The following is a 12,535-nucleotide window of genomic DNA, read 5'->3' as shown; positions in this document are numbered from 1 at the left end:
TGCCAACGTATAGGGAGCGTGTGCGGGAACGTTAAATAAAGATGGGGTGATCCCGGTTACTGGGTTCCCATGTGTCGCGGGACAACAAATGAAGTACACGTGCAATGAGCAACATACGGTGCATACATATATTCAACTCATACATCATATGTGTTCGGTACACGACATGTCCCATCGATATACCTTCGAGGCGTGCAATTCGGAGGGGTTCGGTGAAGGTGAAGGGGAACAACGGTCGTCGTGGACGTCGTGGAAGTCGTGGTACCGGTCTCGTCGACGGTAGTCATTCGCTCGGCGTCGTGGTTCACGGTCTTCAGCGTCGGTCCATGGTCTTCGGCGACGGTAGTCGAAGTCATACCTGGGGTCGTCAAGGACGTCGTGGAAGTCGTGAACTCGTCGAATCCACGGCGGCGGGGTTGGTGCACGCGGCAGCGGCAAGCGGCAGCACAAGCAAGCGACACGCCAAGCAGGGCAAGCAAGCAACAAAATCTATCTAGCGGCTACAGATAGCAAGCGCAGCAAAAATCTACCTAGCAACAACAACATACAGCAGCGGCTACCATCTAGCTAGCAACAAACAACTACGACATGTACTAACAACAACTAACAACCTAGCCTAATTAGCTACAGTTAGAAGCAAGCAAACGACAGCAGCTCTATGCATCCTAGCAGCAAGCACCAATAAACAACAACTAGCATTTGCAGGCAACAGGCAAGGCAGCAGCAAAACAACATCTATAGCCAGCAGCAAAACGGCAAGCAGGCAACAGCATTAGGCACACAGGCAAGCAACTAACACCTACTCACAACAGCAACTAAGCAACGGCCTGCACAAGCAAGCTAGCATGCATCAACTACACGCAGGCAACGCGGCACAAACAAACAGCAACACAATCGGCTCAGGCTAGCTACAACACCAGGCATGCATCCGCAAAGCAGCAGCGACAGCAAGCGCAGCAGCTATCTACACGCAACAACGGCAGCAGCACCTGCACAAGGCGACAATAAGCAAACCAGCAGCAAGCAGCAGAGGTGGTCGGGGTCGTGGAGGCGGCGGCCATGGCCGGCGGCGCGGGCAGAGCAGCGAGGAGGAGGTCGGGGGCGACGACGACGGGAGGCCGTGGACAAGGCCATGGCGCGGCGGAGCAGCACGCAGGGAGGCCGGCGAGGCGAGGGCGAGGGGCATCGAGGCCGAGGGCGGCAGGGTGCGGCGACCTGGGCGGGCGGCGCGGCGACCACGCGTGGACGGGCCAGCACGGGGCACGGCGAACACCGGCGAGCATGGCGGCAGCAAGCCAACTCGAGGCCATGGCAGGGTAGCACGGAGAGGGGCGAGGCGACCTGCGCGGGGCACCATGGAGAGGCGAGCAGCGAGGCAGGGGAGGTTGACGGCACTGCGGGGGAGAATGACGCTGGGGGAAGGGGATCGCACGGGGAGGACGAGGGGCTGCGAGAGGAGATGGGGCTGGCTGCGCACGGGAGATGGGAGCTACGGGCTGGGCTAGGTCAGGGTGTATCCGGCTCGGCCTTGGGCCTGGCCAGCAGCTCCTCTCCCTTATGTTTTTTTATTTAAACTTTTAAAACAGGAATTTTAAAATCAAGCAAGGCTTTTAAAAAAAATGCCTTTGACCCCTTTTTGAAAAACAATACTCCCAACTATAAGAAATAGTTGGGCATTTTTAAAAGAAATAATATAAACCCTTTTGAAGAATTAAAATTAAAACCCGTTTTCAAAAGAATAATAAAAATCAAACCCCTTTTATAAATAAAAGGGTCACTAGTTTTAAAACAAATAACAAAGGGAAAAAATAAAGCAAAACCTAGGGGTTGCCCCCACATTTAATAAAATGATTTTCTTTAAAAGAAGACGAATCTATATTTTTAAAAAGAGGGGTTAAAATGGAACTTTAGCAAAACCACAAAATGAAATAAGAGGAGAGAGAGGGGGAACTAGTATCGCTCTACGACTCGGTGATCACTCGAAGCACAACACTCATAACCACATGTGATAGACGATGCAAGATGCCGTGTATGATGCGACGATGCAAACTAAATGACGATGCAACAAATAAAACTACTCACAGGATGGAAACGGAAATAAGAAGGGGGAATCTTCTGGAGCGTCGGTCTCGGGCTGTCACAACTCTCCTACACTACAAGAGGATCTCGCCCCGAGATCCAAGAATTAAAGGGGGAGAGGATGAGAAAGAACAAGAGGTAAAAACTTAGTCCCTTCTTGACAAAGAAGTGAAACCAACGATCCTTGAATGTAGCAAAGCGATGAGGAATGATATGAGAAGAAGGAAGAATTCACGGAAAATTTCGGCAGCACTTCGGTAGGAAAATGGGACAAAAAATTCGATAAGATGGAAGAAATAGACAATATTCACAACCAACAACTAAATATAACAAGGGAACACAATGATCTTGATAGAACAACAAGATTGACCCAAAAGAGCAATATCACAAAGCCTCCGAAACAATAGAATATGAACTAGCTCAAGCGGAAGAAGAGAATGAAGAAAAGAATGACAACTACCATCACAAATGAACTTGACAAGCACCCTTGGAAGAAGGATTGGAGGAGTTGTTGGAAAAACAACAACAAAAAGAACAAGATAGTAGTGGGCTTATGAAAATCATCTCAACAAATATGAGGTGCCAGCCAACCACTAAAAGAAACAAGGGTAGATGAAAGCAAAGATATCAAAACTTCTTACACCAAGAGGGTGCATCAGAACTAGGATTAATGACAAGCACCATGATAGCACAATCCATAGGGAAAGCTTTAGGTGAAATCCAGCCCAAAATAGCTCAATGAAGAAATCATGGGTTGAAAATATCTCATGACCATAGAATTGGTGGGTTTAATTATCTCATTCCTGAAAGGAAAACTCTTCGAGGCTCCTACACTAACAAGAATGCTATAATACCACCTCAAAGGATAAGGAAGAACAATGCACTGAAAATGGAAGAGAAAGGATACTTGAGGTATTCCAACAAGAATCTTGAAGAACACTTGAGAATGGATTGAAATCATGACGAGCCAGCATGAAGGACCTCAGTATACCAATGAATGGTGCAACGATATAAAGGTAGAAAGAATAAGATTAGAACCTTGCCAAGATTTAGATGAAGCAACCCGAAGAGATACTTGAGAAAACTTGGAACTCCGGAAAAGAAAGATAAGAACACTAGAAAAAAGGAATTGATATCGTGAGCCACTCCAGAAGAAGAATTGAAACCATCTGATGAAGTAAAAATAAGTATTATGTTATGCTCATCCTTCATCAAGTAAATTGATGACAAGCAAGGGATTTAGCATATCACTTATTCCTCTTGAAAGAATCTTGAAGAGATAGAGAGAAAAGCACCATTTGAAGCATAATTGAAGGAAGCGCCGGTAAGAATTCACAATTGAATGGGAAAACCAAGAATTAATGGAGATACATGACAATGATTAGATCATAAGCTACCTGAGAGAAATCTTGAATAAGGCACCGGAATAATCGAGAGACGACGAAGAGACAACAATGGAGAAGAATTGAGGATGAAAGCTGAAAGCTGAGAACGAAGAATCTTCTGAAATGATGGCCTTCGGAGGATCGAGAATGAAAACAACTCACAAAAGCACCGGATAGCAAGAAAGGGATTACTCATGATTGGAACAGATAAGGTGACGAAACCACGCTGAAATGATGAATTTCCAAGAGCATGGACCAAGATTCAAGAGAAACACTCCTTCGGTTTGAAAGAAGAGAATGATGAGAAGAACACCACCAAGAATTAATGAGACACTCCGGAATAAAGAAGAATGAAATGTTGAGCCCATATGAGAATTAATTCAAATAGATTTTGAAGAAGGGATATGAATGATGAACTCCATACTTACATCATAGCTGAAAAGAATTAAATGATCTCCGGAAAAGATTAAAAGAGCCAGGAAAAATCCTGGGAAAACCTGTGGGTTATGGGCCCACTCAAAGAAACCACCGTTGAAAGGACTGCTTAGAAAGAGATATATTGCACCCATAAGAATGAAGACTAGATGAGGTTAGCACCTCGAAATATTTGAAAAGATTGGAAACAAAAACTACTAAGATAGCTTCAACGCCCCGGATAGAAAAGAGAGGAATGAATAACAAGAAGACTGACAAGAATTTCCAACATAGGAAAGAATTACAGGGATGAATAGGATATAGAGAACACGGATAGCTTGAACTGAATTCACCGGAAAAGATGACAAGAATGAATAAATATGACACGAATCACTTGAGAATCTTCACAATGAATCACCGGGTAAGAGAGAAAAGAACAAATAGCGGAAGCACCATGAAAATAAAACTCATGGATGAAAATTGAATCACTGAAGAAAAAGGGTGGGAGGGCGGGAAAAAACAAAGACAACTTGAGACACATGTGATAACTCCGGAAAGAATTGAGACAATGATCTCCAAAATTAGGGAGGATTGAATTCACTAAAGAGAAGCACACCGGTTGAATGGAACTGATACGATGACTCCGGTTGAAAAAGAATTGACAGGATAATTGATAGAGCAAAAGAATTAATACTCTCATAAAAATATGAGAACACCTCTTAGAAAAGATCTGAAATCACCACTTGACATCGAAGCAACACAAATTTGTTGGAAGATCGTCCTATAAGTAACTACTTGATTTCCCACCTATGAATTCCTGAAATATCTGGTCATGCAATCTGGTACATGGATACAAGGAGTATTTCACACAACTCCTAAACTAACCCATCACCTGTATCACATCCGTCAAAACACAACCAGAATCTTGAACCTTCATCTACAACAGACCCTCGTTATCACAACGATACAATGTATGGCAGTACTCCCGAACAATCTGCACCAGTACTGGGGACATCGGGGTTATCTCGCCACTACTAGTATTGAAGCAATTACGAACATCCTTTGTTCTGAGATACTACGAAATCTGAATGATAACGATGTGCTCAAGAATCCCCTGGAGCTCAACTCCCCTGAAACTCAAAGCAGATAGGAGGCACCAAGACAGAACTCCGTAACATCGGCATCATATAGATCCCAAGAATATCCGCGTGATCCTAAAAAAAATTGAGGGAGAAGAGGAGTAGAATTAAATTATTATGTCAAGATTCCTCACGAGAGCATAGAAGAGGAGAAAAAAGAATCCTACCCTCCGATATATAACTAGACTCAAAGCAGTTTTTTACTAGACTCGACTCGGCCAAGATCAATCAATCAAGGGGGCTCCTAGGTCGGTACTGCTCTGATACCAACTTGTCACGCCTAGGATGCGACCCTATCCACAATTTGGCACGAAGGGCTCGTCAAGGATAGAAGCACATCTCCTCGTGTCGCAAGAATGGATATCGTTACAAGTACATGTACTGAAAAGAAGATATATATATATATATATATATAGAATTGGCTTACACTCGCCACAAGCTACATCAGAGTCACATCAGTACATTACATAATCATCAAGAGTAAGAGCATGGTCCGACTACGGACGAAAACAAACGACAAAAGAAGAACGACGTCCATCCTTGCTATCCTAGGCTGCCGGCCTGGAACACATCCTAGATCCATGAAGAAGAATAAGAAGAAGCAACTCCAAATGAACAATCAACGCGGTCGCGTCAAGTAACCTTTACTTGTACCTGCAACTGGTGTTGTAGTAATCTGTGAGCCACATGGGACTCAGCAATCTCATTTCCAAAGGTATCAAGACTAGCAAAGCTAAATGGGTGAGGCATGGTTAAGTGGTGAGGTTGCAGCAGCGGCTAAGCATATATATAAGGAGGCTAACTTATGAGTACAAGAATAAAGAAGGGGGATGATCTACGCATAACGGACGTGAACTACGGTTGATCAAATGAATGATCCTGAACACCTACCTACGTCGGACATAACCCCACCGTGTCCTCGATCGGAGAAGGAACTCACGAAAGAGACAGTCACGGTTACGCACACAGTTGGCATATTTTAATTTAAGTTAACTTCAAGTTATCTAGAACTAGTGTTAAACAAAGTTTCCACGTTGCCACATAACCGCGAGCACGGCTTTCCGAACAGATTTAACCCTGCAGGGGTGCTCCAACTAGTCCATCACAAATTACCACAAGCCGCACAAAATCCTCAATCACGAAGCTCGCGATCTCGTCGGATTCCCTAGTGGAAAACCTCAACTCTGATATTACCGAAAGCATCATCGGAATCCCGATGCACAAGATATTCCGTCAAAGTTAAAACTAATCCAGCAAGGCCGCCCGACGTGTCAACGAACCCGATAGGAGTCGCGTACCTCGTTCTCAGGACACGGCAGATGGAAAAGCCTACAGGTACCAAACCTCGAGTTGCCCCGTGGTGGCCCCGCAGTCTGTCCATTTTGGACCAACACTCATGAGGAGCACTGGCCCGGGGGTTGATTAAAATATCCTCAGGTTAATTACTGCCTATGCAGTTCATTAGTTATTAGGCAAATGTAGTACCAAAGTTGGGCCCTGCCAGACCAGCTTTAAACTAAAACGAATTATCAAGGGGGTCCCCATAACAACGGCGATCGTGTTAGGAGTGCTCATTTATGGAACATAACACCGTTTATCACATGGAAGCAACTACACCTGCAACTAGCAACGCTATCAACAGGGTTAAGCAAGCAGTAACATAGCCAATCAGTGGTTTGCTAGGTCAAACAGGTTGAAGGTAATCATGGCATTGTGGAGAGGCTGATATTTAACAGGTAGTAGGCAACGAGACAAAAATGATAGAAGCAATAAACTAGCATGGCAATGATAGTAATGGTATCTGGGGAAATGGTCATCTTGCCTGAGATCCCGCTACGAAGAAGAACTCTGTGATGTCGGCGAACCAACGTAGTCGAACGGGTCCTCCCATTCCGACACACTAGCGGAACTCTATCGAAACGGATCAAACCGGAAAGAAACATCAACACAAATGTTCACCACACGATGCACAACATGATGCATAACCTACTATGATGCATGATGAGTTCAATGATGCAAGGGATGGCATGGCAATTCACCTCACGTAAGCTCTACACATTAAGTGAAGCCTGATATGCAACGGGTTGCATATCGACGAAACTCCACGTTTAATTATTTAATTCACTCCTGATTATTTACGCGGCATATTAAGTTGTTGTTAACATGGCAAGGGGTGAAGCGATGATTCTACCTGTCATACTAGTCGATAGCACGCGGGACTTAGAACGGAGCTACGGCACAAGAACATGCAACACAAGATGTATATGCCATGAATGTGTCATGCATGCGAGTTCATAACACGGGCAAGAAGGGAAAGAAACATGTGTCGCCACGGCGAGCGAGAGGAACCATGGCGGCAAGACGGAAACGAAGCCACGTCAACGTTCCTATCTCGATCACTCATCGAGATATCGTGAAAATGTATAGGGAGCGTGTGCACGTGCAATGGGGTGATCCCGATAACTCATCGAGATAAATAAAGATGGGGTGATCCCGGTTACCGGGTTCCCATGTGTCGAGGCACAACAAAAGAAGTACACGTGCAATGGGACACATACGGTGCATACATATATTCAAGTCATACATCATATGTGTTCGGTACACGACACGTCCCATCGGTATACCTTCGAGGCATGCAATTCGGAGGGGTTCGGTGAAGGTGAAGGGGAACAACGGTCGTCGTGGACGTCGTGGAAGTCGTGGTACCGGTCTCGTTGATGGCAGTCGTTCTCTCAGCATCGTGGTTCACGGTCTTCGGCATCGGTTCATGGTCTTCGACAACGGTAGTCGAACTCGTACCGGGGGCGTCGAGGACGTCGTGGAAGTCGTGAACTCGTCGAATCCACGGCGGCGGGGTTGGTGCACGCAGCGACGACAAGCGGCAGCACAAGCAAGCGACACCCCAAGCAGGGCAAGCAAGCAACTAAATCTATCTGGCGGCTACAGATAGCAAGCGCAGCAAAAATCTACCTAGCAATAGCAACCTACAGCAGCGGCTACCATCTAGCTAGCAACAAACAACTACGACATGTACTAACAACAACTAACAACCTAGCCTAATTAGCTACAGTTAGCAGCAAGCAAACTGCAGCAGCTCTATGTATCCTAGCAATAAACAGCAACTAGCATTTGCAGGCAACAGGCAAGGCAGCAGCAAAACATCATCTATAGCTAGCAGCAAAACGGCAAGCAGGCAATGGCATTAGGCACACAGGCAAGCAACTAACACCTACTCACAACAGCAACTAAGCAACGGCCTGCACAAGCAAGCTAGCATGCATCAACTACAGGCAGGCAACGTGGCACAAACAAACAGCAACACAATCGGCTCAGGCTAGCTACAACACCAGGCATGCATCCGCAAAGCAGCAGCAACAGCAAGCGCAGCAGCTATCTACACGCAACAGCGGCAGCAGCACCTACACAAGGCGTCAACAAGCAAACCAACAGCACGCAACAGAGGTGGTCGGCGTCCTGGAGGCGGCGGCCACGGCCGGCGGGGCGGGCAGAGCAGCGAGGAGGAGGTCGGGGGCAAGGACGACGGGAGGCCGCGGACAAGGCCATGGCATGGCGGAGCAGCACGCGGGGAGGCCGGCGAGGCGAGGGCGAGGGGCGTTGAGGCCAAGGGCGGCACGGTGCGGCGACCTAGGCGGGCGGCGCGGCGACCACGCGGGGACGGGCCAGAACGGGGCACGACGAACACCGGCCAGCACGGCGGCAGCAAGCCAACTCGAGGCCATAGCAGGGCAACATGTAGAGGGGCAAGGCGACCTGCGCGGGGCGCCATGGGGAGGCGAGCAGCGAGGCACGGGAGGTTGACGGCGCTGCAGGGGAGAAAGACGTTTGGGGAAGGGGATCGCACTGGGAGGACAAGGGGCTGCGGGAGGAGATGGGGCTGGCGGCGCACGGGAGATGGGAGCTACAGTTTGGGCTAGGTGAGGGTGTATCCGGCTAGGCCTTGGGCCTGGCCGACAGCTCCTCTCCCTTCTGTTTTTTGTTTAAACTTTTAAAACGGGAATTTTAAAATAAAGCAAGGATTTTAACAAAAAAAATGAAATAAATTCCTTTGACCCCTTTTTGAAAAAAAACACTCCCAACTATAAGAAATAGTTGGGCATTTTTGAAAGAAATAATATAAACCCTTTTGAAGAATTAAAATTAAAACCCATTTTCAAAAGAACAAAAAAAATCAAACGCCTTTTATAAATAAAAGGGTCACTAGTTTTAAAACAAATAACAAAGGGAAAAAATAAAGCAAAACCTAGGGGTTGCCCCCACATTTAATAAAATGGTTTTCTTTAAAAGAAGACGAATCCATATTTTTAAAAAGATGGGTTAAAACGGAACTTTAGCAAAACCACAAAATGAAATAAGAGGAGAGAGGGGGAACTACTATCGCTCTATGACTCGGTGATCACTCGAAGCACAACACTCATAACCACACGTGACAGATGATGCAAGATGGCATGCATGATGTGACGATCCAAACTAAATGAGATGCAACAAATAAAACTAATCACACGACGGAAACGGAAATAAAAAGGGAGAATCTTCTGGAGCGCCGGTCTCGGGGTGTCACACCATGTGTATAGGACCTAAAACTACTTTTAGAAAAATGTTATTCTCACCAAAAAAACATATATTTGACTTAAGCTTTCAAAACCCTGTGAATTGAGGTTTGTACTACAAGTAGTCAAATTAGGGAAGCTTTTTACCCCAAATATTTTATTTGGATCCTATTATCAAAAAGACTTCCCAAAACTACAAAAATGTTATTTTTAAAGTTATTTTTATATTTTATTTAAACACCTTTTTCTAAGGCCAAAAATATTCTTTTATAGGGGAATTATTATTTTTATACTTCAAAAATATTTGAGAAAATTTAGGTAAACTCTATGGACATATATTTTCCATATAAAAAAGTTTCAACACATGGTCATGTTCAAAATATTGGACAAAACCCTTCAAGACCTTTTCTTCCTAATTCTATAAGAAATATTTCTATAAGAAATATTCTCAAAAAATTCTAGGGAAATTCCAGCAATTCACACATGATATATGTGATGATCTTGCCAAGTTTTTTCTCAATCCTTATTGTTTTGACAAACCAAAATATTCGAAAACTCTCTTTGTCTAGATCCAAATTTGAGCAACTCTACATTGCCAAGTTTCCCCAATTGATTCCAAACTTTGTGGGAATGCTTTAATCCCCAAATGATGCCACCACCCCAAGTGGTGCATTAAGGAGAATTGTTTTGCATGACTAGATCTAAAGAAACCTATTTTTCCCCAAGTTTAGGGTTTACAATGTTTGCATTGTCAACTTACCTCAAATCTGATCAAACCTTGTGATCAACCTTGTATTTACTTGCTATTTGACCGTCTTAAATCTCATAGAAAGTGAGCAAGAGTATCTTGCCCAAAGCAGCATCAAAACCTTGTGGTGATTGGTAAAAAATCATATTTTGACCCCTTCCACTGTTCTCCTTGCTCTCAACTTTTTATCACACTACCTACCATGTCCCTTTTACCCCTAGTAAGAACCCCATGGCACAAGATCAATCATGGAGGGGCAAAAACCCAGGTTTACTCCTCTCGACAGCCAGGACCAACAACATTTCTACCTCTCCTCCTTTCTTACCCTATTTCCCTTAGCCTCACTAGCTCCTAGAGCATCTCCAGACCCCCCCCCCCAATAGCTAGCGGGCAATGTGGGTCACGACCAAAACGCATGCAACATGCCATGGCATACAATACACATGCTCTAGAGTGTGCTATAGTGCCAATCCGCACTTGAGCCCCCCTATTCCGAGGCCCTGACAGCCTCCGGCTCCCCATTCTTGCGACCTTGTTGGCCTCGGTGTCTCGGACATGCGGTGTTGTCAGCCCCCTCCTATCTCTCCCCCTACCGGCTCTCTCCGCCAGTAGGAACACTCACATGCACAACGCACCTGGCCTCGCCCCACTCACTCGCTCTCCTCCCAGTCGTGGACGATGTCCACCAACACCCAGACATGCCCTCGCAACTCCTCGTGCCCTATAGCAATAGCAATGACTGCGTCGACGCACAAGCTCGTGGTACACCATCGCGCTTCCAATAAAAAGCCTCCTCGAGCTCTTTCTCCCCTCTGGACTCCCTATCCACCTCCTAATCATACGCCAGAACTACCCAAACTCCCTCCCAAGCCCCTTGCGCTCGAGTCGAATCGGAGCTCCATCGTGTTGGGTATCCGGTGATCTCAAGGTAGAGAGCTTCCCCGACCCCATTTTCTTTCCCCAAAGCTCTCTCTCATTGCCCTAACATGACCCCCCTCTTTCCCAATCATTTTCAGCAAGGGAACATCGATGGCGATCATCCCCGAAGCTTCTCCACCGCAGGACCTCATTGCCGATGAACCCGTGCACTCCGGCGACCACCACCACCTCCTCCCGAACGGCGACAATGCCCTCACTCCATTCCTGCCACGAGCTTGCCTCCGTGTTGCCAGAATCACTGTCGGTGAGCTTGCTGACCTCCCTAACCACGAGGTTTAAGATGACAACTGGCCCCCACCTGTCATCCTTACCTCCCTCTCCCCTCCGCCCTATGTCGCTGATGCCCGGGGCCTGCACGCCAGGTTTAAAACCTGGCGGCGTGCGCGTCTGGATCGCCTCGGGCCGTTTTGGCTTTGCGTCGGCTCAGCTATAGCCTTCTTTTGCCCAGGGCACAATGCCCTTTTTATTTTTCCATTTTCTCACATTTTCCAATAATTCCTCGGGATTAATTAAATGACCAAATCCAAATATTTCACCTCCATAATTCATACAAGATTGCAACCTATTTAATGGCATGGTTTTCACACATGTCAAATAAACTTCCTTGTACGGTTTATAATTCAAATCTTGTTCTAAATATTAAAAGTGTGTGCTAAAATATATATTTTTTATATTTTTGACACTTCAAAACCAAAACCTATCAAGTTTTACAAAGCTAGTATTCACCCCCGGTATTTTACAAAAATGGGTTGACATTTTTAGGAGAGATTTATTTTCCTGTTTTTGTCGTGGCCTTATTTTTTCCAGTTATATTGCGACGATAGATTGCATTATTGTCGAAGAGCTTGGACAAGAATGATTTGAAGAACGAGAAGACTTTGTTGACCCAGGGAAGCGACCCCTTGACCATGTCTAAGAAACCTATTTATGCATGTCATATAGCACTTTAAGTTGATACATCGGAATCATGATGATATGGTGACCACTTTGGTGGATACCTTCGGTACTTTCCTCATTGATACTTGCATTGTGCATGACCCTAACTTCCTATGAATGTTATGCGGGTGGGAAATATATGGGATGCTAGTAGTTGCTACGTAACTGGGATAGGAATGCATGGTGTCAGAGACAAAATGATTTCAAAGACTTCTCTAAAAGCCCTTCTGGCGCCACTAATTCCCGAGGGAGTTGGTGTTGAGCTTGGTAACCACTTGAGAAAGAAGTGGTGTACCAGAGCAAGTTGTAGGTATGTTTTTTGGAAAC

The sequence above is a fragment of the Hordeum vulgare genome, chromosome 7H, assembly GCF_904849725.1.
Source record: "Hordeum vulgare subsp. vulgare chromosome 7H, MorexV3_pseudomolecules_assembly, whole genome shotgun sequence".
Lineage (NCBI taxonomy): Eukaryota > Viridiplantae > Streptophyta > Magnoliopsida > Poales > Poaceae > Hordeum > Hordeum vulgare.
This window is presented reverse-complemented; position numbering follows the sequence as displayed.